Source organism: Bos grunniens, chromosome 6 (genome assembly GCF_055505025.1).
Source record: "Bos grunniens cultivar Pamir isolate PY7600 chromosome 6, Bosgru_T2T1.0, whole genome shotgun sequence".
Classification (NCBI taxonomy): domain Eukaryota; kingdom Metazoa; phylum Chordata; class Mammalia; order Artiodactyla; family Bovidae; genus Bos; species Bos grunniens.
This window is the reverse complement of record NC_141170.1, coordinates 111,540,628-111,566,420: the sequence shown is the minus strand read 5'-3', so window position 1 is coordinate 111,566,420 and position 25,793 is coordinate 111,540,628. Positions and strand designations below refer to the sequence as shown.

The following is a 25,793-nucleotide window of genomic DNA, read 5'->3' as shown; positions in this document are numbered from 1 at the left end:
TCTGGGAGGTGGGTCATAGAGGATCTTGCTGTGATTTATGTCAGAGTGTACTGCCTATGTTTTCCTCTAGGAGTTTTATAGTTTCTGCTCTTACGTTTAAATCTTTAATCCGTTTTATTTCTGTGTATGGTGTTAGAAAGTGTTCTAGTTTCATTTTTTTACAGGTGGTTGACCAGTTTTCCCAGCACCATTGTTAAAGAGATTGTCTTTTCTCCATTGTATATTTTTGTCTCCTTTGTCAAAGATAAGGTGTCCATAAGTGCATGGATTTATCTCTGGGCTTTCTATTTGGTTCCATTGGTCTATAGTTCTGTCTTTGTTCTGTGCCTATATTCTTTTAGCTTCTTAGAAGGACTCTAGTCATACTGGATCGGGGTCTGTCCTGATGACTTCTTTTAATCTTAATTACCTTTTTAAAGATCTTATCTCCAAATATAGTCATATTCTAGGGTACCAAAGGTTAGGACATCAACATAATGAATTTTGGGGAGACTAAGCACCACCCATTTATGCTAAGCTATGGAAATTTACTGAAGATCTTAAAATGAATGTTTCCATTGGGTTACAGTGCAAAAACACTGAATGAATGAGAGAGAGCTCTTATATTTTGTTTATGCTCTTTTCTCCATCTTGGATGTCTTTCCATCTAGTTTTGTTTTTTTTTTTTTCCTTCCTGTAGTTGGCATATTAGTTTCAGTTGTACAATATAATAATCTGATATTTGTGTATATTGTGAAATCATCACCACAGTAAGTCTAGTTAATCATCATCCTCATACACAGTTATAAAATTGTTTTTTTTTCCTTGTAGTGAGAAATTTTTAAAGATTTATTCTCTTAATAACTTTCAAATATGCAGTATAGTATTATTAATTGTAGTCACTGTGTTGTACATTACATCCCCAGGACTTGCTTCATAACTGGCAGTTTATAGTATGAATCTGTTTTTTTTTATTCCACACATCAGTGAGATGATGCAATGTTTGTCTTTCTCCTATGTATTGCATTTAGCATGATACCTTTAAGATCATCTGTGTTGTCACAAATGAAAAGATTTCTTTCTAGTTTATAGCTTAATAATCCCATGTGTGTGTATACACCACATCTTTCTTCATTCATATTAATACATCAGTGGATACTTGGATTGTTTCCATATCTTGGCTATTGAAAATAATGCTGAAATGAACATGGCGGTACATCTTTTTGAGTTCATGTTTTTGTTTACTTTGAGTAAATACCAAGGAGTGGAATTGCTGGATCACACTCCATCTTTATTTTTAATTTTTTTGAGGAATTCCCATGTAGTTTTCCATAGTGGCTACACCAGTTGCATTCCCACCAATAGTGCATGACATCTCTTTTTTCTCCACATTCTTACCAACACTTGTTATTTATCTTTTTTGATAATGGCCATTCTAATGTGTGATGTGATACCTCATTATATTTTTGATTTGCATTTTCTGATATTAGTGATATTGACCATCTTTTTAGGTGTCTCCAGGCTGTTTGTGTCTTCTTTGGAAAAATATCTATTGAGATATTCTGCTCATTTTTTAATTGGATTTTTTTTTTATTGAGTTCTATGAGTTTTTATATATTTTGGATATTAGCTCCTTATCAGGTCATATGATTTTCAAATATTTCTTCCTGTTCTATAAACTATCATTTCATTTTGTTGATGGTTTCCTTTGCTATGAGGAAACTTATTAGTTTGATGTAGTCCAACTTGCCTATTTTTGCTTTTGTTGCCTTTACTTTTGGGGTCAGTTTAAAAAAATCATCACCAAAACTGATGTCTGGGAGCTTACCACCTGTTTTTTTCTCCTAGCAGTTTTATGGTTTCAGGTCTTATATTCAAGTCTTTAATTCATTTTGAATTCATTTTTGTGTATGGTGTAAGATAGTGGCCCACTTTTGATCTTTTGCACATGGTTTTCCAGTTTTCTCAACACCATTTATTGAAGAAAACTATTCTTTCCCTATTGTATAATCTTGGCTTCTTTGTCATAAATTAACTGACTGTGTATATGTGGGGTTATTTCTGAGATCTCTGTTCTGTTAAATCTATAGATTGCTTTGCATAGTATGGACATTATAACAATATTCTTCCACTCCATGAGCATGGACAATCTTTTCACTTATTTGTGTTTTCAGTTTCTTTCATCAATGTATTATAGTTTTCAGTGTACAGTTCAGTTGCTCAGTAGTGTCCGACTCTTTGCCACACCATGAATTGCAGCATGCCGGGCCTCCCTGTCCATCACCAACTCCCAGAGTTTACTCAAACTCAAGTCCATCGAGTCAGTGATGCCATCCAGCCATCTCAGCCTCTGTCGTCCCCTTCTCCTCCTGCCCCCAATCCCTCCCAGCATCAGACTCTTTTCCAATGAGTCAACTCTTCACATGAGGTGGCCAAAGTACTGGAGTTTCAGCTTTAGCATCATTCCTTCCAAAGAACACCCAGGACTGATCTCCTTTAGGATGGACTGGTTGGATCTCCTTGCAGTCCAAGGGACTCTCAAGAGTCTTCTCCAACACCACAGTTCAAAAGCATCAATTCTTTGGCGCTCAGCTTTCTTCACAGTCCAACTCTCACATCCATACATGACTACTGGAAAAACCATAGCCTTGACTAGACGGACCTTTGTTGGCAAAGTAATGTCTCTGCTTTTGAATATGCTATCTAGGTTGGTCATAACTTTCCTTCCAAGGAGTAAGCGTCTTTTAATTTCATGGCTGCAATCACCATCTGCCGTGATTTTGGAGCCCCAAAAATAAAATCTGACACTGTTTCCACTGTTTCCCCATCTATTTCCCATGAAGTGATGGGACCAGATGCCATGATCTTCGTTTTCTGAATGTTGAGCTTTAAGCCAACTTTTTCACTCTCCTCTTTCACTTTCATCAAGAGGCTTTTTAGTTCCTCTTCACTTTCTGCCATAAGGGTGGTGTCATCTGCATATCTGAGGTTATTGATATTTCTCCCAGCAATCTTGATTCCAGCTTGTGCTTCATCCAGCCCAGTGTTTCTCATGATGTACTCTGCATATAAGCTAAATAAGCAGGGTGACAATATACAGCCTTGACGTACTCCTTTTCCTATTTGGAACCAGTCTGTTGTTCCATGTCCAGTTCTAACTGTTGCTTCCTGACCTGCATATAGGTTTCTCAAGAGGCAGGTCAGATGGTCTGGTATTGCCATCTCTTTCAGAATTTTCCACAGTTTATTGTGATCCACACAGTCAAAGGCTTTGGCATAGTCAATAAAGCAGAAATAGATGTTTTTCTGGAACTCTCTTGCTTTTTCCATGATCTGGCGGATGTTAGCTATTTGATCTCTGGTTCCTCTGCCTTTTCTAAAACTAGCTTGAACTTTACAGTAGAGAAATCTGGTAAATACTATCTAAGTCAGGTAAGCAATGTCAGCAACACTGATAAGTCATATTGTTAGTGTGAACCCTCATAAGATATGATGACAACACTTCACCTCCTTCTGTGTTATTCTTCCTCAAAGCCCTAACCTCAGTCTATCCATGAGAAAAGCATCAGCCAAAATCAAATTGATGGGTGTCTTCCTCCTAACTGGGCTGTGTGGTTTCTCTCTGAGAACTGCCGATAGCAATATGTCTTCAGGAAATGTGAAAATTGGGCATCCTGCCCCCAGTTCAAAACTACAACCATTATGCCAGATGGTCAGTTCAAAGATATAAGTCTGTCTGACCACAAAGGAAGATACGTTGTGTTCTTCTTTTACCCTCTTGACTTCGCCTTTGCGTGCCCCATGGAGCTCCTTGCTTTCAGTGATAGGGCAGAATTTAAGAAACTCAACTACCAAGTAACTGGTGCTTCTTTGGGTTCTCACTTCTGTCACCTGGCGTGGATCAACATACCCAAGAAACAAGGAAGGCTGGGGGCCATGCACATTCCCTTGATATGAGAGCCCGAGCGCACCATTGCTCAGTACTGTGGGGTCTTAAAGGCTGATGAGGGCTTCTCATTCAGGAACCGTTTTACTATTGATGGTAAAGTTATCTTTCCACAGATTACCATAAACGACCTTCCTGTTGGCCGCTCTGTGGATGAGACACTGAGACTAGTTCAGGCCTTTCCGCTTCACTGACACATATGGGGACGTGCCAGCTGGCTGGAAGCCTGGTGCTGATACCAAGAAGCCTGATGCCCAGAGCAAAGAGTATTTCTCTAATCAGAAGTGAGTGCTGGGCCATTTTAGGGCCAGGCTGCAGTAGGTAGCCATAAGAACATAACCTCTTTTGTACTGTTGTCATGAAAACACACTTTACTTGGTCCAGATGTGTGGGACAGCACTGGCCTTTCCTGCAGGGGTTGGGAGGCCAGCCTTTCTTCCTCTGAAGAAGGCCTGAGCTGTGTTCTGGAGCAGGCTAGCTGATGTGTGCAGTAGTAGGGTATCACTTTTGATCTTTTGTAGTTTTATTAAACTTGAGCTGAGAAAAAACATCAAATTGATGGACATACTTTAGGATTCCCTAAACTGTGCTCAAAGCTGTCATTGTCATGAAAAACAAAGTCTGGAAAACACCGGAAGAGATGAGATGTAATGACTAAAGGCAATGTGGGATCCTCAAGCCAAAAAAGGACACTAATGGAAAACTAGTGAAACTTGAAGTGTGGGCTTTAGTTATTAGTAATGTGCCATTCAGGTGGCTCAGTGGTCAGGAATCCGCCTGCCAATTCAGGAGATACAGGAGATGCAGGTTTAATCCCTGGGTCAGGAATATCAACTCACTCTAGTAGTCTTGCCTGGGAAATCCCATGGACAGAGGAACCTGGTGGGCTACAGTTCATGGGATTGCAGAGAGTTGGACAGGACTTAGTGACTGAGCCTGCAGGCATACTGGCTTCTTAGTTGTACATGCTATTATAAGATGTTAACAATAGGGGATATTGGATGAGGGATGTCTGGGTACTCCCTGTACCATTTTTGTAACCTTTTCTGTAAATCTGAAACTATTTTTACAATAAAGCTTGATAAAAAGTCTTTATTTTTATTTTATTTTCATTTTAAGAAGTGGCATATTTGTGATGTTTTCTCTCCTCTGTGTGAAATTTGTGGCTAAGATGGCAATATTTCTACATTTATTTGAGGGGATTCAAGATCACACCTAATGAATTTAGCTGCTATTCAATCTTTGAGGCTTAGAATGAATTCTCAGGAGAGAGAATGTGGTAATAGAGGAATTAAAAATTGATTATAAGTAAAGTCTAAGGATTTTAAAGGTAGAATGGAGGTGGAGCCGATAGATTGGTAAAATGATGGTTGGAAAATACTTAAATTCTGCATTGGATCCATGAACTGTATTCTATACATTTGTCATAGAATATTCATTCTTCAACTATACTACTTCCTTTTTCTTTTTAGGGTTTTAGTGTAGAAACTTTGGTAATCATCAGGGAAACAAAATTTACATAAGTGCACATCTCTCATATGAATGTTGAGATAAGTGGGAGAAAATATGATCAGGAAATGGCCTGTGAGTCTATTTTCACATTAAAATACTTAGGAAACTTAAACTTGCAAGTGGTGTGTGCTAGCAGTGTGATACTGCTGCTGCTGCTAAGTCACTTCAGTCGTGTCTGACTCTGTGCGACCCCATAGATGGCAGCCCACCATGCTCCCCCGTCCCTGGGATTCTCCAGGCAAGAACACTGGAGTGGGTTGCCATTTCCTTCTCCAATGCATGAAAGTGAAAAGTGAAAGTGAAGTCGCTCAGCCGTGTCCAACTCTTAGTGACCCCATGGACTGCAGCCCACCAGGCTCCTCCGTCCATGGGATTTTCCAGGCAAGAGTACTGGAGTGGAGTGCCATTGCCTTCTCCGAGCAGTGTGATACTACTGGTAACAAAATTGTAATAGAAGTATAGTATCTAGACAAGAGGAGATGAAAAAGGTTTTCTTCTAGAACATCTCTTAGTCTCTCCCTTTTCTTGCCACCCTTATGTTTATTCTTAATGCCTTATATTTTTAAAAATTTTTCATCAGTAAATATGTAATGAATTCCCTCTCTGTTATCTTTACTGAAATATTGGTTTCGGTTCTGGGCATTTTTTTTTTTCAGTCAGGCTCCTCTGTACGTGAGATTCTTCAGGCAAGAATACCGGAGTGGGCTGCTGTGCCCTCCTCCAGGGGATCTTCCAGACCCAGGGATCAAACCTGCGTCTCTTATGTCTGCTGCATTGACAGGCGAGTTCTTTACAGGTAGCGCCACCTGGGAAGCCCTAAATGTTTATAAGATTCCAGCAAATGTTTGTTGATTAAACATGTCCCTTGCTTCAAAACTACAATAAAATTGAGTAACTTGCAGTCAGTGATAATCACAATTTTCTCAAGTTATTCCAAGCTCAAAGCCTAGGAGTTATCTTTGACTTTTTTTTTGCACTTTTTTTTTTTTTAATTGAAGGATAATTGCTTTACAGAATTTTGCTGTTTTCTGTCAAACATCAACAAGAATTAGCCATAGGTACACACATGTTCCCTCCCTCCCAAACCATCTTCTCATCTTCCTCCCCATCCCACCCTTGTAGATTGACACAGAGCCCCTGTTTTTATCCTCCATTTTCAATTTCTAGTGTGTTTCTATATCATTCAACATATTTGTTATCTATTGCTGAGTCTCAGATTAGCCTAAAGCATGGTGGATTAAGACAATGAGTTCTTATCATCTCATGCAACTTCTGTAGAAGTTGCAGTCAGTATGTTGCTGGGGCTGTGGGATCCTCTTGGATCCTCTTCCAAGCTCACTTCCAGCTTGGCAAGTGATTTCAGTTGGCAGGAGGACTCAAACCCTCAGCATGTGGATCTCCATAGGGCTGCTGGAGTGTCCTCAAGTTACAGCAGTTCAGTTCTCCCCAAAATGAGTGATCCGAGAGACAAAAAGTCCCAATGTTTTTTTATGAGCTAGTCTGAGAAGTTAAGCACTAAGCTAAGCTAAGCTAAGTCGCTTCAGTCGTGTCCAACTCTGTGCGACCCCAGAGACGGCAGCCCACCAGGCTCCCCTGTCCCTGGGATTCTCCAGGCAAGAACACTGGAGTGGGTTGCCATTGCCTTCTCCAATACATGAAAGTGAAAAGTAAAAGTGAAGTCGCTCAGTTGTGTCCGACTCAGCGACCCCATGGACTTCAGCCTACCAGGCTCCTCCATCCATGGGATTTTCCAGGCAAGAGTACTGGAGTGGGGTGCCATTGCCTATCACTTGTTAAAAAGGGCTTGCCAGGTGGTGCTAGTGATAAAGAACCCACCTGCCAATGCAGGAGACTTAAGAAACTCAGGTTCGATCCCTGGGTTGGGAAGATCCCCTGGAGGAGGGCATGGTAACCCATTCCAGCATTCTTGCCTGGAGAATCCCAAGAGCCCGGTGGGCTATAGTCCATAGCGTTGCAAAAAGTCAGACATGACTGAAGCTACTTGGCACGCACAAGCATGCACTTGTTAGAAGTGAGTTATTAACTTCAGCTCATACAAAAAGGGAGGGAAATTAAGCTTCATCTCTTAAAGAGGGAAATGCAAGTGTTTGTCAACCTAAGTTAAAGCTGCCACAATCAGAATGGGTGAGGCTGTGTTGCAGTTACAAACAGTCCAAAGTCTCAGTGGCTTAAAATCAGAAAGGTTTGTTTCTCGCCATGCTATTGGCCATTTACGGACTCAGACCAGTGAGACTTTCACGTTTGTAATGTTTCTAGGCAACATGAAAGGAGAAGGGAAGGCAGAGAATCAATCACACTTGTTATTAAAGGCTTCCATTTTGAAGTGGGCCTTGTCACATTGCTTCATATTTCTGGAACCAAAGCAAGTTGCATGGCCATGCATAACTTCAAAAGGGTGGGCAAGTGGAACCATGCTATGTGTTTAGGAGGAGAATCAGATATGTCAACAAACAGCACTAAAGGATTTATATAGTTATAATGTTATAACCTTTTTTCTTTTCTTACAGTTTTACATCTACCTTTTCTCTATTGTCATACTGCTAATCTAAGACAACGTATCTGTGTTGTCTCCCCACTTTTCTAATTCCCCCTTTCCAGTCAAGTGAGTATGTTCCTGAGAGGTTAAATTTAATGAAATTGTGTTTTCTCCACGTTAGTCACCTGCTACAGAGACTGTAATGCCTTACCCAGGTCAACTTCCTCATCCCTGGGCAGCATACAATGTCTGTTACATTTAGCATGCTCCTCTCTATTTTTTTCATGCTATTTCATACTGTAGATGATATTTCCTTCATATCCATCCTTTAAGACACATTTCAGTTTTTATTTTTTACAGGAGCTTTTCTTCTAGAACATCTACCAGTCTCTCTCTTTTCTTGCCACCCTTGATGTTTATTTTTAGTGCCTTATATTTTTAAGAATTGTTCATTAGTAAATGTGTAATGAATTCCTACTACATACCATACATAGGCCCTGTTCTAGGTGCTGGGGTAAGAGCAGTAAACAAAGCAGATCCAAGTTTTTACTCGCAGAGCTTATAGATTTTAATGGCAGAAAAAAGATACCAAGTAATGTTGGAGTTGTCAGAGGAGCAGGACTACTGCCCAAATTCAAATCACAAATAGTTAGGTGGAGGGGATTTCAAGGATGAGCTGGGACCTGTGGGAATGGGTTGGAATTTGCATTGCTTTCTCCCTGATTCCCACAGTTCACCTTTGAAGACAGAGGTGATCTGCCCGAGGAGCCAGTCCTTTGTCACAGACTCAGGAGTTGCTGAATTGGAAGGGAAGCCCTGGAGCTGAAGGTCGGGACCTGGCTGCTGCCCCACACCTACAAGATGAGCTGACAGGAGAGGCGACAGCGTGCGCGATGTGCAGCAATGCCCTGTACCCTGCACCGGCCCTCCTGGTGTAAAAGAATATGACCGCTTCCACCTGTCAGATCTCAGGCAGAACGCCTCTGTGGCTCTTGCTATCCCAGAACTCTGCAGGGAAGGGAGTGAAAATGTTCTACCAGCTTAACCAAGTTGACAGCATAGAAACCAACCACAATAAGTAGATTATATGGGATGTTAAAGTCTATAAGTGCTGTGGAGAAAAATAAGGAAGAGGATGAAAAGTCTTTGAGGGGTAGAAATTGTAATTTTAAAAAGAGTGTTCACGGAAGGTCTCACTGAGCAGGTAACATTAGGTCAAAGACTTGAAGGAGGTGTGGGAGTGAAACATGCTGCTATCTGGAAGAATGGTCTCAGCGACCAGTGCTCCCTGAATGGCACCAAACCTGTGTGATGGACACCCTTGTCCCAGGCTCCCAGTGAGCCCCATTCACTTCTCTCTCCCTTCTGCAGTTTCCTTCCCTGGAGTGGTGAAGAGTTGAGATGTTACTTCTGTGGTTAGGTAATAAAAGACTCTGACCTGTGTCTTGCCCCATTCTTTCTCTTAATCCTGTATTGGAGAGGTGTATATGGCAAAGAACAGAGAATGACCTATAGCCCACATCCAGTAAGGAACTGAGGCTGTCAGACCAATAGCTCACAGAATCCTGTCAACAGCCAGGTAAGCAAGCTTGGAAATGAATCTTTAAACAAGCTGAGCCTTGAGATGACTATAGCTGTAGCTGTTTATTGCAGTCTGTGACAGACGCTGAAGCAGAGAATCCAGCTAGGTCATACCTAGATTTCCTGACCTACAGAAAGCGTGTGAGATGAGGTTTTTTTAAGTGAGTAAGTTTGGGGGTAATTTGCTATTCAGCCATCAATAACTCACATACTTGGTAAAGTCAAGGAACAGAAACAAGATCAGTTTGGCTGGAGTGGAGTAAGGAAGTAGGAAGTGAAGTTAGAAAAGTAATAAGCTACCTAGTGCCTTATAAGTCATTGTTCAGTTTTTAGGTTTTCTGTTTGAGGAAATTTGGTAGCCATTGGAGAGTTTTGAATAGAGAAGTGACATGATATGACTTTGGATTTACTTGTTGAAAAGTCATGTCAATGACTGAGCAGAGAAAGAGCAGTGGTGGAAATAGGGTTGGAGCAGGAAAAACTAGTTAAGCTAGTGCACTGATTCAGATGAGAGTGATGCTGGCCAAGTGGTACTAGCGGAGGAAATACATGATTCAACTCTGGATGTATTTTTATGGTAGAGTGGACAGTATTTGATGCCAGATTGGATACAGGATATAAGAGAAAGGGGATGGTATGAGAAAAATGGCTCCAAGATTTTCGATTATTTGCTGAGATGATGACTAAGGAGTAACAAGTTTGAGGGGAGGTGTACTCAGGAACATAGTTTGGTATGTGTTAAGTTTGAGATGCGATTTAAACATTCACATAGAATTGTTAATTGTTGAGTGAGGAGTTCACTATATGAGTACGGAGTTCTGGGGAGAGAGCTGGGCTGGAGAAACAAATATGGGAACTGTCACAGTGCCACTTAGAGCCACAAGATGCTAATATCAGGGGACAACATATAGACAGAAAATAGTATCAAAGAGTGAGCCCTTGGGCATGTCCACATTTATCTACCAGGAAAACTATCAGGAGCCAGGTGAGGAGATTGAGAAGTGAAGTAAGGAGGCATGTGGTATCCTGAAAGTCGAGAAAGGTTTTCAAATAAAAGGGAGTGATGGTACTCATGGTACGAGTAAAATGGGAGTTGAGCAATGACCGTCGGATTTACTGTGTGGAGGTCAGTTAAGAATAGGACCTTGTTAAGAATAGTTTCATATAGAAACAGACTCACAGACATAGAGAAGAGTCTTGTGGTGGCCATGGGGCAGGGAGTGGGTATTGGAGAGATGGATTGGGAGTTTGAGATTAGAAGATACAAACTGTTATAAATAGAATGGATAAACAATAAGGCCCTACTGTATAGCACAGGGAGCTGTCTTCAATATCCTGTGATAAACTATAATAGGAAAGAATGTGAAAAAAAGAAACAAAATATAGGTAACTGAGTCACTTTGCTGCACATCAGAAACTAACACAACATTGTAAATCAGCAATACGTTAATAAAATTAAAAAAAAAGAATAGTTTCAGAATGGAAGGAGTACAGTCAGTGACCATGAATTTGGATGACTCATCTGAGGAATTATACTATAAAGGGGATGAGAAATAGGACAGTATTTCAGAGAATAAGCATGGGAGAATGGAAAGTGTCTTTGTATTCTGATGGGAACGATCCAGTAGAAATGAAGAAAACTGGTTATGCAAGAGAGAGCTGGTGAATTACCTGGTTGATGAGATGGGATCTTGTGCAGGAAGCAGGAGTAGCTTAAATGGTAGTTCAAGCAGTTCATCCATCGAAGCAGGAGTAAGAGGGTACAGATACTGGTGAGTGATGTGCTGTGTGAACTTTTGAATGATCTCTTCTATTCATTTTCCCCCTTTTTTCAGAGTAATACAAAGCAAGGTCATCAACGGAGTGTGAGGATAAAGGAGGGAGTGTTGGATATTTGAGGACAGAGGAGAAGTTATAGTTAGGAGACAGTGTGAATAGACTAAGAAATGTAGCAGGGTTCTTGGGTCACACAAGGGGCTCACTTCAGTTCTTGTAATGAATTTAAATGCATTAAAACAACAACAACAACTGGGGGCTTCCCAGGTTGCACTAGTGGTAAAGAAAGCCCCTGCCAATGCAGGAGACGTAAGAGACCTGGGTTTGATCCCTGGGTCAGGAAGACCCCCTGGAGGAGGGCATGGCAACCCACTGCAGTATTCTTGCCTGCTGCTGCTGCTGCTGCTGCTGCTGCTAAGTTGCGACAGTCGTGTCCGACTCTGTGCGACTGCATAGACGGCAGCCCACCAGGCTCAACCGTCCCTGGGATTCTCCAGGCAAGAACACTGGAGTGGGTTGCCATTTCCTTCTCCAATGCATGAAAGTGAAAAGTGAAAGGGAAGTCGCTCAGTCGTGTCCAACTCTTTGCGACCCCATGGACTGCAGCCCACCAGGCTTCTCCGTCCACAGGATTTTCCAGGCAAGAGTACTGGAGTGGGGTGACATTGCCTTCTCTGATTCTTGCCTGGAGTATCCCACTGACAGAGGAGCCTGATGGGCTACAGTCCATAGGGTCGCAGAAAAGTCAGATACGACTGAATTGGCTTAGCATGCACAAATAAAAAACTAGCACGATTGTGTATTTTTCCACAGCAAGCTTAGCTGCAAAGGTGTAGGTGTAAAGCTGACAGAGAGTTGGAATTAACTCAGGTTGAGGTTTGCCAAAAAAGTAAACAAAGTGAAAGAAGGCAAAGGAAAAAAAATAGATCACCTTAATTTGCCATGAAATTTAAGCTAGGTGAAGAGGGATGACAACACATGAGCCGAGTGAGGATCACTGAAAATGTAAATAGGATGAATGAATTTTGAGGTGACGGTGAGTCAATTTTGGAGGCGGGGCACTGGAGTAAATGACTTGAAATATCTATAACACACACATATATTGGGAGGTTTAGCAAGAAACCTGCTGAGACGTTTTTTGGTTAGGATGACAAACTGGAGTTGCTGGGCGTTCAGTGATCTTAAATTGGCCTCCATCACCTCAAGAATGATTGCTTGCCTTGGTTGTAGAAATGTGCATATCAGTGAGATGTTACACTCTTGTTTTATTAAATATTTAACATCTCAAAGCTTTTTCTTTCCTTCTCAGACAGACAACATGTAATCCTTGATTTTTGGTTTAATCTATTTACTAATTAAGGCCTTAAAATTTTTTTTTTACTTGCTGCCTTTATGCAAAATAAAATTATTTAATACATAATATATAAATATAGTATATTAAATTAAAAGATCTTATTACTGTTTTATAGTATATAAGCTAATATTTAGAAAATAGCTAATGCTTATATACTTGACATTAATGTAAGTTGAAAATGGTCACTTGCTAAAATTCTCTTTGTTTTCCTTTATTTTCTCTTATAATAGACTTTATAGATGTTTGTGATGTCAAACATTTACTCTAGTGCTCTAAATATTATTAATACCTGTATCAGTGAAAAGATAAGCTTTGTGTTTATGTAAAACTTAATAGGATGAAAAAGCCAAGCATTCTTTTTTTTATGAGGCCACTAGGTGGCACTGGTACCCTATTAAGTCTGTCTAACACTAGTTTTTGTTTTTTTTTTTCTTTTCTTTTTTTAGTGTTGGAGTATAGTTAATGTCCCCTGGAGAAGGGAATGGCAGCCCACTCCAGTATTCTTGTCTGGAAAATCCCATGGACAGAGGAGCTTGGTGGGCTACAGCCCATGGGGTGGCAAAGAGTCAGACATGACTGAGCATGCATACACTGCATAGTTAATTTGCAATGTTTCAATTTCAGGTGTATAGCAAAAGTGATCAGTTATATACATACATACATGTATTGACATATACATACGACTATATTTAAAATAGATAACCAGCAAGGACCTACTGTCTAGCAAAGGGAACTCTACTCATTGTAGTAACCTAGATGGGAAAAGAATTTGAACTAGTATGTTTAAAATTAAATACATTCATTTATTATTGCACATAAGTGTTTATACATTTATTGAATGTGTGGATAATAATGTGAAAATGTCAGAATATATAATGGCTCTACAAACCTACCCTCTGGACTTCAGTTTTATACAGTAAATATCCATACTGAATGTTAAAAACCTTATAAAAGGAACAACTTTTCCCAGATGCAGATTCTAAGAATATAATTGAAATATCATGCACTTTTATATGCAAATTTGATGTATGGGTTTTAAAAATGCTATATTAATCAAGTAGAGATTTAATTTATTACCTATTATCTAAAGTGTTTAGGTTGATACATTTTTAATCTGGACTGTATGGAAGTGGAGAGTTATTCTCTTGGAGAAATGAAGTATTTTTGCTCAATTTACCAGAGGACAAGGATGTAATCATATTCATCTTATCCATAGCAATACTTGATCCGTGAATGTGAGTGAGTGTTGAATGAGGAAACTGTGACGGTAAAAGTGAAAAAAAAATTTGTTGGAAATTATACACAGCATTAAAAAGGAAAATTTCCAGCTAGTATATTAAAGCAAAAATGTGTTTTTTGATTTGGGGCATATCTTACCTCTGTCTTTGCCAAAAGTTTTAAATTGAGAGTTTTCTTTCCCTCCTGTGGCAATATATTTCAAGTTTTTATAACAGAAATAATTTTACAGAGAACATTTTGTGACAAACTTTGGAACTGATTGCTATTAGTCAATGTTCATAATTGAAATAGATCTTCACTGTCTTAAATCTCAATATCAGAGGTTTACATCTTCTTGAGACTGTAAGGACTATATTAAGTAACTTCGATTTGATCTTCAAATAACTGACAGGACTCATGGAATGTTCTGAAAAATTTTAGCTTGAGCTGAATCTAGAAAAATCTTAACACTCTTTTTTAAAGTGAAAATGAAAGAATTTACGTGGTATGAAAATACCCCAGTTTACTATATAAGATGTTTTAGTAGGTGTTTATTTATTCTCTCCAAGTAAATTTATAGAGAATCAAGTAGAATTAATATCAGAGAAACGGCTTTTGTATTTCTTTAATTTAAAATCCTTTTACTTCTATGGTAATTTATACAAATGGATAATATGTCTTATAAATCAGAAGAGTCCTGAAAGAAATCCCTGGAATTCAGTACATTTGATAAAAGCAATGAAAATTTTGAAATACTCATCATTCCTTTTTAAAAACAAAATATTTATTTTTTAATTGAAGGATAATTGCTTTACAGAATTTTGTTGTTTTCTGCCAAACATCAACATGAATCAGCCATAGGTATACATACGTCCCCTCCTTCTTGAACCTCCCTCCCATCTCCCTCTCCATTTCACCAGTCTAGGTTATTATAGAGCCCCTGTTTGAGTTCCCTGAGTGATACAGCAAATTTGCATTGACTGTTTTACATGTGGTAATTAAGTTTCCATGTTACTCTCCCCATATATTTCACCCTCTTCTTCCTCCCTTCCCACACTGCTGTGTCCATAAGTCTTTTCTCTATTGCTGTTTCTTCATTGCTGCCCTGCAAATAAATCTTTCTAGATACCACATATATGCATTAGTATGGAATATTTATCTTTCTCTGACTTAGTTCACTCTGTATAATATGCTGTAGGTTCATCCACCTCATTAGAACTGATTCAAATGTGTTTTTTATGGCTGAGCATTATTCCTTTGTGTATATTACCACAGCTTCTTTATTCATTCATCTGTTGATGGCCATCTAGGTTGCTTCCATGTTCTACCTATTGTAAATCGTGCTGCAGTGAACATTGGGGTACACGTATCTTTTTCAATTTTAGTTTCTTCAAGGTATATCCCTAGTAGTGGGATTGCTGGGTCATATGGTGGTTTTATTCTTGTTTTTTTAAGGACTCTCCATACCCTCTTCCACAGTGGCTGTATCAATTTACATTCCCACCAACAGTGCAAGAGTGTTCCCTTTTCTCCACAACCTCTCTAGCATTTATTGTTTGTAGACTTTTTGATGATGGCCATTCTGACCAGGGGTGAGGTGATATCTGATTGTAGTTTTGATTTGCATTTCTCTAATAATGAGCAATCATCTTTCTTTAAAGTACTGAACAGTAATGACTGAGGAGGTCTAAAGATGGAACTATGAGCAGACACTAAAGGGATTCTGAAAAGAACAATTATTTGTTATTATCACCTTCTAGAGGTAATAATTATAATAGTGATAATAATGGTAATAACTAATATTTATTGAGTCTATATGTGCTCATTAACTCATTTCTTTGTCTCAACAATTGAATGAAATTGTACTATTATCTCCATTTACTGATGAGTAAATTGAAGCACAGGAAAATAATATAATTAACCCAAGGTTAGCTCTGGGATTTGAGTGTAGTCTCGCTGAGGTCCCCATTTCTAACTGCCATGTGTTGTAAAGGAGGAAGAATGATATTAGGTATAAGGTAAATTTAAATCTGAGCTCAAATCTTAAATTTTTGACTTTGCTTCTGGTGTGACATTGGTTTAGTTATCTGTCCTTTCCATACCTGTTTCTTCATCTATAAAGGAAGCTAGCAATATCTCCTTTTAGAATAATTGTTCAGGTAATTTATACAAATAGTTTAGTAAATATAAAACACTACTAAAGGCTAGAGGTGTTTTTTCATCTTATATTTTAAAAAGTTACTTTGCTAATTTTAGTTCTTTGTTAGAAATTCATTATTATTTAAAATCTGAACTTGTTTTTTATTATTTAGAAGAGAGACATTTTTTTAAAGTCTTTGCATGATTGCAGAAATATATATCTTTACCAAATTTATTGATTGGTAAAAATTATACTTTTTTCTAAGGCTTAAATGGAAGAAAATATGCCATGTTAAAACTATCATCCTTTGCCTTTATTCTTCCCCATTTATTGCTAAATTAATTAATTCAGCAAGTATTTATTGAGTGCCTATTACATGTCAGAGATGGCATACAAGAATGTGGGGATACAGTGATGAAAGAAAACAAATGCATTTGCCTTCATGAAGTTTATTTGAGTAGGAGAAGACAACAATGCTGTTAAATCAGTAAGCTACACAATTAGTTATAAGATTATAGGTACTATGGCAAAACACAAATTAGATCAGGGAAATGGGAATCAGGAGAACCGAGGGAAGTGAAATTTTCTGTAAGGTTGTTGGTGCTGGCTTTTTTTTTTTTTAAAGATGATATTTGAGCAGGGACTCAGAAAAACTGTAGGAGCTGACCATGTGGACAATTGAGGGAACATCAGCACAGAGGCTGTATGTTAGTCATCACTGAAGCCGGTGCAGCTGCCGAAGAGGGAGGGAGGTGCGAGGTGAACCATCATCTCCAAGGCAATGAACATCAGGTCACGGAAGACCTCAAACTCTGGAAAGGAGAGCTGCTGCAGGATATTTAACACAGGAGTACTTAATCTGTAAAAAGGTTGTTTTGGGTATAGAGTTGACAGATTATTAGGACAGAGATGGAAGCAGGGAAGATATCCAAGTTAAAGAAGAGGTTATCTCAGAGCAGCTGTGGAGTTGGTGTCTTGACAGATTGAATGTGGGGTGTGCTAATCAAGAGAGTGATTGTCCCAACATAGCTACAGGTTCAGCCCACACTCAGGGCAATATTACACAAGGGCATGACTCTCCAGGTGTGTCCACCATAGGACGGAACAGCTTATTTCTTAGGAAGATAAAAATCTGCAAGTGTGCTCCATCTGCACACTCATGCCTAGTGAATCACCATGCCTATCCCTCCTCTTCCTAACTGAGGAAGTCTAGCTGTACTCTTGACCCTGGCTGTTTGTTCTTCTGTGCATCTCCATTGTTGCTAATTGAACCTGGGATAGACTGCTTATACAGTGGGTATAATCTACAACCTGTGCAGAAATGTAGCTTTGTTTAGTTTTCAATGACTGTCCCATTTTAGATCTATTTCATCACTTTAGGGATTTTTAATTCTGTTTTAGAAACAATGAAGAATTAAGCCAAAGACTTTTGAATTGTGGTACTGGAGAAGACTCTTGAGAGTCCCTTGGACTGCAAGGAGGTCAAACCAGTCAATCCTAAAGGAAATTAACACCAAATATTCATTAGAAGCACTGATGCTGAAGCTGAAGCTGAAGCTCTAATACTTTGGACACCTGATGCAAAGTGCCAACTCACTGGAAAAGACCTTGATGCTGAAAAGATTGAAGGCAAAAGAAGGGGGTGGCAGAAGACGAGATGGTTAGATAGCATCACTGACTCAATGGACATGAATCTGAGTAAACTCCAGGAGACAATAGAGTATACGGGCGCCTGGTATGCTGCAGTGCATGGGGTTTCAAAGAGTCGGACACGACTTAGCAAATGGACAGCAATAGAAACACCAAATTAAGAATGCTTCTCTCCTTTCTCGTCAGGGTGATCTTGGACATGAGGAAGAAGGTGACACCGGGCCTCAGATGTATCTGTCTTCTGCTGGCACTGGATGAGTCTCATCAAGTTTAGCCTTTGGTGAGTGGGCTCTGGCGTCCATGGTCTGGGCTCTTCATATCCTGCAGTCATCAGTCTGCACAGGTCATTAGATGTCCTCCTGGTCCTAGCTTACAGTCCCTTTGGATCCAAAAGGCCCGTTCTTAGTGATTTCTGTAGCTTCCCATGGAGAATGAGAACTTTTATATATTCTCCTGAGCCACTGTGGAACCTGTGCAGTCTTAGATTGCATGCCTAGAACACCATGTCACTGTTTTGTTCCTGAACCATTAGTGGGCAGAGCACACAGAGGAGGTTGCTGTTTGGCAAACCTTTATTTGGAAAGTAGGACACAGCTTTCTCTCTTCTTGGAGCCTCAGTTTTAGAGAAAATCTCTCATCCTGAACTCATACCCATGTTTGCCTCTCTTCTCCCTTTCCAGTATTTCTTCATCTCCAGCCAGGCAATGTCCAGTCTGGGAGTGGAATAGGAAGATGATAGAAGGTATAGTCTGGCTTTCTATCTGTTTTCTTTCTAGCCTATTACTTATGGCATAAGTTTTGGCTTATGGTACATAAATTACTTTCAACTTCTATGCCAGTGATTCTCACATTTTACAAAATTATTGACGACTCCAAAATTTATAAAGGTTATATCTATCAATATTTACTGTACTAGAAATTCAAACTGAGGAACCAAAAATATTAATTTGTTTAAGAACAAGAGCAAACCCATAACAAGGTCATAGTTTTAATAAAATATAACTGTTTTCCAAAACAAAAAAGTTAGTGAAAAGGGTGATGTTGTGTTACATCTTTGTAAATCTCTTTAATCTTTGGCTTAGTAGAAGATCAGTTCGGTTCAGTTGCTCAGTTGTGTCCGACTCTTTGTGACCCCATGAATCGCAGCACGCCAGGCCTCCCTGTCCATTACCAGCTCCTGGAGTTTACCCAAACTCATGTCCATCGAGTCAATGATGCCATCCAGCCATCTCATCCTCTGTCGTCCCCTTCTCCTCCTGCCCTCAATCCCTCTGAGCATCAGGGTCTTTTCCACTGAGTCAGCTCTTCGCATGAGGGGGCCAAAGTACTGGAGTTTCAGCTTCAGCATCAGGCCTTCCAGTGAACACCCAGGACTGATATCCTTTAGAATGGACTGGTTGGATCTCCTTGCAGTCCAAGGGACTCTCAGGAGTCTTCTCCAACATCACTGTTCAAAAGCATCAATTCTTCAGTGCTCAGCTTTCTTTATAGTCCAACTCTCACATCCATACATGACCACTGGAAAAACCATAGCCTTGACTAGACTGACCTTTGTTGGCAAAGTGATGTCTCTGCTTTTGAATATGCTATCTAGGTTGGTCATAACTTTCCTTAAGTTTCCATAACTTTTCCTTAAGGAGTAAGTGTCTTTTATTTTTTGTTGTTGTTGTTGTTGTATTGATTCCTTTATTATGTAATGCCCTTCTTTGCTTCTTATTATGGCCTTCATTTCAAAGTCTATTGTCTTCTACATTAAATAAATGTAGGTACTCTAGTTTCCTTTTGATTTCTATTTCCACGAAGCATCTTTTTCCCATCCCTTCACTTTTATTTTAATTTCATGGCTGCAGTCACCATCTGCAGTGATTTTGGAGCCCCCCAAAATAAAGTCTGATACTGTTTCCACTGTTTCCCCATCTATTTCCCATGAAGTGATGGGACCGGATGCCATGATCTTCGTTTTCTGAATGTTGAGCTTTAAGCCAACTTTTTCCAGTCTCCTCTTTCACTTTCATCAAGAGGCTTTTTAGTTCCTCTTCACTTTCTGCCATAAGGGTGGTGTCATCTGCATATCTGAGGTTATTGATATTTCTCCCAGCAATCTTGATTCCAGCTTGTGCTTCATCCAGCCCAGTGTTTCTCATGATGTACTCTGCATATAAACTAAATAAGCAGGGTGACAATATACAGCCTTGACATACTCCTTTTCCTATTTGGAACCAGTCTGTTGTTCCACGTCCAGTTCTAACTATTGCTTCCTGATCTGCATATAGGTTTCTCAAGAGGCAGGTCAGGTATTCCCATCTCTTTCCCATGCCTCTCAGGTATTCCCAGAGGCAGATGGGTCTGGTATTCCCATCTCTTTCAGAATTTTCCACAATTTATTGTGATCCACACAGTCAAAGGCTTTGGCATAGTCAATAAAGCAGAAATAGATGTTTTTCTGGAACTCTCTTGCTTTTTCGATGATACAGAGGATGTTGGAAATCTCTGGTTCCTCTGCCTTTTCTAAAACCAGCTTGAATATCTGGAAGTTCACGGTTCACGTATTGCTGAAACCTGGCTTGGAGAATTTTGGGCATTACTTTACTGGCGTGTGAGATGAGTGCAATTATGCGGTAGTTTGAGCATTTTTTGGGATTGCCTTTCTTTGGGATTGGAATGAAAACTGACCTTTTCCAGTCCTGTGGCCACTGCTGAGTTTTCCAAATTTGCTGGCATATTGAGTGCAGCACTTTCACAGCATCATCTTTCAGTATTTGAAAGAGCTCAACTGGAATTCCATCACCTCCACTAGCTTTGTTCATAGTGATGCTTTCTAAGGCCCACTTGACTTCACGTTACAGGATGTCTGGCTCTAGGTGAGTGATCACACCATCATGATTATCTTGGTTGTAAAGCTCTTTTTTGTACAGTTCTTCTGTGTATTCTTCCCATCTCTTGTTAATATCTTCTGCTTCTGTTAGGTCCATACCATTTCTGTCCTTTATTGTCCCCATCTTTGCATGAAATGTTCCCTTGGTATCTCTAATTTTCTTGAAGAGATCTCTAGTCTTTCCCATTCTTTTGTTTTCCTCTATTTCTTTGCATTGATCACTGAGGAAGGCTTTCTTATCTCTCCTTGCTATTCTTTGGAACTCTGCATTCAGATGCTTATATCTTTCCTTTTCTCCTTTGCTTTTCACTTCTCTTCTTTTCACAGCTATTTGTAAGGCCTCCTCAGACAGCCATTTTGCTTTTTTGCATTTCTTTTCCATGGGGATGGTCTCGATCCCTGTCTCCTGTACAATGTCACGAACCTCATTCCATAGTTCATCAGGCATTCTGTCTATCAGATCTAATCCCTTAAATCTATTTCTCAGTTCCACTGTATAATCATAAGGGATTTGATTTAGGTCATACCTGAATGGTCTAGTGGTTTTCCCTACTTTCTTCAATTTAAGCCTGAATTTGGCAATAAGGAGTTCATGATCTGAGCCACAGTTAGCTCCCAGTCTTGTTTTTGCTGACTCTATAGAGCTTCTCCATCTTTGGCTGCAAAGAATATAATCAATCTGATGTCGGTGTTGACCATCTGGTGATGTCCACGTGTAGAGTCTTCTCTTGTGTTGTTGGAAGAGGTTTAGGTGGAAGACAGGTGGATTCTGATTTCTGTTTTTGCATTCAGTCTGTTTTGATGTTGCTTTTGGTGAAGTGTGTAGAGAAAATCTAAGCTTACCCAAATATGTGTTTGGGAAAGGGGAGTGTATGCTTATAGCCTTTCAGGTAATTGTGGATGTTTTTCTTTGATACTATGCTAAAACTTGACAAGTGGTATTTTCTTAGAGGCTATTTGTAATGTGGAATCTGAAACCAAATCAAAGACCTTTTCACACTCTGCTACATTAAAAACTATTAGGGTATCTTGCCTAAGAATGGGTGTTTTACCATTATAATGGTTGCACTACATATAAAGATTTTTGTAACCGCATATATCAGTTGTTTGGAAAATACTCATTTACTATTCAGATCTGCCAAACATTGGTACATTTTAATATATAATATTAAAAGATCGTATTTGTTAATATCACCATCAGTCTCATCAGAGAAAGTATTTAAATAATAGTATGTGGTTAAGCTCCAAGTAATGCACACAAGATCTACAACATTCTAATTTTCACTTGAAAGCTCAAATTTTATCATTGGCAATAAATACTGTTATTTATTGTTAATTGTTTTTCTTAAAGTGACAGGCTCACTTTTTTCATTAATAAAAGTCTTAAAATTCTCAAGTTTGAATAATTGTAGTTCCTGCCATTCTTTTAAGTCAAAATGATGTTCTATGAGTGAGGCGAGTAGTTTTTGTCAGATTAAATAAATTAAAAAAGAAGTTCAATTTGCAACTCAAATAATTGCTCAGGTGCTTTTCCTTGAGACAGCTATCTACTTCAGTGTATGGTGGAGGTACTCCAGGTATGTGTCACATTTTGAACAGAGAAATATTAAAAAGATAGGTATTGAGGGGATGAAACTGAATGGTATTAATAATTCTTACTGCCTTGTTGCGTGTTTTCTTAACTGAAGCTGACTTTGTAAATGAGTGTGTGATGGTGGGGAGTACAGTGACCAGGAGACTTCTGTTAAAGCACCAGCAGTTTGACCCATTATTCTTGCAAAAACAGTGAAAATATCAGCACAATGACAAGGGAATATGATAAGCTGGTATTATTATGAAAATAGTTCTGACCATGCAGATTCCCTGAAAAGGACTTGGGTCTGCCGGGGGACCACAGACTCTGCTTTGAGAGCCATGTAAGCACTAAGTAAGGCTCTGTATCGCCACAGAGGTCTTGCCTACCAGTTAGTCTCCTGGATAACATCCACCAGCTGATGCTAAAATCAGTTGCCAATTACTGTTGGGCCTGAATATTTATACTTATTTTTTAAAAACTGATAGATTATTTCTGTTACTATTGGTACTAAGTAGTACATGCACTTGGAAATGAAAACTCAAATGCCTCTCCCTGGTCCTGCACTCCAGCCCCATTTATCAAGGGTAAGTAACCATTCATATCTGAGTTGTGTTGATTGCCTCCATAATACCAACTATCATTCACCTTATCATCTTGGTTTGTCAACTTGAAGCATCCTTTGTAGGTTCACACATGAAGGACGAGAGGTTTGGCTCATTTAGACCCTTATTCTTTGATGTGTGTAAATGTTTAACTCATTTACCGTCTTGGGCATCTTCCTATTTTTTTAAAGTGTGTATTTATATTTTGTTTTTTGTTCCTTTGGTTATGTTTGTGGCCTTAAATAATGTATTTAAAACTAGATTTCTGCTGAACTTACCACAGGCCAAAAGCAGACCAGAGTATTCTCCAAACAGAAGTGAGGGAGGAGGGATTGAAATACTCAGACCCCACTCCTGCCTCCAGCTTTCCCACCTAGATAATTTGTGGCTCCTGCCTGTAGCAGAATGTGAGAGACAGAGAGAGCCACATGTCATAATAAATGGTGATAAAATGGAACAAGGGAAGGAGCTGGTACCAACAATCTCATTTGGCTTCTTCCACTGAAGGATGGGGAAATTGAGGCCCTAAAGGAAAACTGACTGACTCAGTGTTGTTTTGGTTAAGAACCGATATCAGGGCCAACATCTATATTAGTCCAGTCGATTCTGTCTGTGATTCCAGTTGTACTTAGGGTATCCTTAATTGGGGATAGAAGCAACATGGTTTCATCAAGTTGGTCCCAGGTGGGAATGAAAATTGGTCAGTATTACATTTTCATAGCTTTTTATTGTTTTTAAAATTAGAGTCTTTAACTTCTTTTAAATTTGTCAATTTATTTATATGTCTGTAAAGCAGACCCTTTGTTTTTGATAGTATGTGTTTTGTGGGTTTTTAAAAGTTTTGTTTACTTTGAAAGACATAAATTAAGTTCTAAAAAAATACACTGTAGCCCTAAGAGTATATCGCATTTTGAGCTTGCATTTCTGTTTAAACTGGTTGAAACTGAAAAATTCAGATTGAGAATAGTATTTACCAAATAGAGAAAAGAAGACCAATCTTTCTGGTCCAACTGTATAAATTATGCATAATATTTAAGAGCAAGATCTGCCTTCCATTTCACTTACTGATTTGAAGAAGAGCATTTTGGCATCAGAAATGCAGACAGCAGGCATTTCCTACACCTAATTTATTCCCTCATAACCAAGAAACAGCTTGATATAGACGGTTTTATGTAAGATTTGTCACAGATCCTGGGTGCTTTGGAAATGTTTCACATTTCATTCAGTTTAATTCTGTTTTCTATATGAAAAAGTGTGGGTAAATACATTCTTCCTAGCAATATCTTGGAGACTTTATACTGTGAGTATTTAATTTGTGAAATTTGCTTTAACTTCTGTGGAAGGAATTGATAGGCAAATAAAATATTTGACCTGAATCTGGCTAGTGGATGTCTTTTTTAAACACTGACACTATCCATGATTCTTCTTTTTCTAAAAAGGGGATAGTGAAAATATAGCAGGTTCCAATTTTAGTGATCTATTAATCTTTGTGTCTATAACTTTCGGGAATAGACTGAGAAATGATAGAAACTCAATGAGTAAGATAAGTACAGGATTAAAGGGAGAAGGTGGAAGTGGAGGGCAAGAATAAATTTCACCTGCTAATAAATAAATGAATACATTTTTGTGACTTTTGTTAAGAAATTGAATATATAGAGAACTGTGTAGACAATAAATTGAGGACAAAATAGCAGGAACTTGTAGTAGCACTGGATGGGGAGAAATGGCCCTTAAATTCTCTTAGCTACCATTGGCCACAGGTGAAAGGCTCACTCAAAGTAAATTCTAGGTTTTTCTGGGAATGGAATCAATGACACATTGTGTCTTTAGCTCTTATCCTCAAAGCATAAATTAATGGCTTGACCTTATAAAATTTAGTTTGCTTTTAGGTAAAGTGAAAAGAAGTTAAACATGTCAAGCCAACACAAATAATTTCTTATCCACCACAGGGATTCATTGCTCTTTCCATGACTCCTAACTATTTGGGGATGGGTGTGTGTGTGCGTGGGGTGGGGTGGGCAGGATGAAGGCAGTAGCCATGCTGTAGGTGGTAACCACGCAGTGTCAGTTTTGGCAGAATAGAACTCAGAATAGAGAATAATTTGAAAATAGAGAAATCCCTTCCTTCTGAAATATTTGAACTGTTTGGTGCCTCCTCATCAGTGAGCCTTAAACACATCTCCTGGAAAATGCAGTGCTGCTATCTCTTGAAAGTAAAATATTGTAAGTCATTATAAGCCACTAACATTGATGGGGTTGGTTTATTAACCACTCAGCAGTTGGTCTCAGAGTAAATAGAATATAGGATGACACACATAGAAAATTGGGGGTCAGGTGTATCGTAGACTGGAGAACTGTGTGTCTGGGAGATAATCGTATGAAGAATCAACTGGTGTATGATGACAGGGTGGGCTGCAACATGGGAAAGCCTGATGTTTAGCAAGGAAAGTGACTGGAATAGAGAAAATAAAGTTTTGTGGAAAATGTAGATACATGTCTAACTCTCCTGATCCCCTCCTTTTTTTTTTTTTTGCAGAGACGGTCTGTTTTGCTAATTTTTTAAATAAATTTATTTATTTTAATTGGAGGTAACTTACTTTACAATATTGTATTGGTTTTGCCACACATCAACATGAATCCACCATGGGTATATACTTGTTCCCCATCCTGAACCCCCCTCCCACCTCCCTCCCCATACCATCCCTCTGGGTCATCCCAGTGCACCAACCCCAAGCATCCTGTATCCTGCATCGAACCTGGACTGGCGATTAGAGAGAGACTAGCTGCTGCTGCTGCTGCTGCTAAGTCGCTTCAGTCGTGTCCGACTCTCCCGCCAGACTCCCCCGTCCCTGGGATTCTCCATATAAAGCTCTAAAGAAAGCAGCTGATTTGTGGGGAGCAGAGCAGAGCACTAGGAGTAAGAGATGCTAATACTTCAGGTTTTCAAGTCTGTTAAGTAACAGCTGTGTGCCCTTCTCACTTTCTGGTCTCATGAGTGACCCTAGGAAATGTTTTATATCTACTAGAACTAAACAAAAACTAACTAATATTTATTAGAAGATCTGTTTAAGGTTATATCATTAAAAA

General features: G+C 39.1%; 1 long non-coding RNA gene and 1 pseudogene across 1 annotated transcript in view; both read left to right on the top strand.

The window, feature by feature from the left end:
• The window catches only part of LOC147371203 (uncharacterized), a 116,884-nt gene that overhangs the window by 3,022 nt on the left and 88,069 nt on the right, over window positions 1-25,793 (top strand). Inside the window, exons 2-3 of the long non-coding RNA XR_015166003.1 lie at window positions 17,840-17,933; window positions 18,334-18,395. This is a non-coding gene — a long non-coding RNA (uncharacterized LOC147371203). The remainder of the gene's footprint in view (window positions 1-17,839; window positions 17,934-18,333; window positions 18,396-25,793) is intronic.
• LOC147371204 (peroxiredoxin-1 pseudogene) lies at window positions 3,403-4,351 on the top strand (annotated as a pseudogene).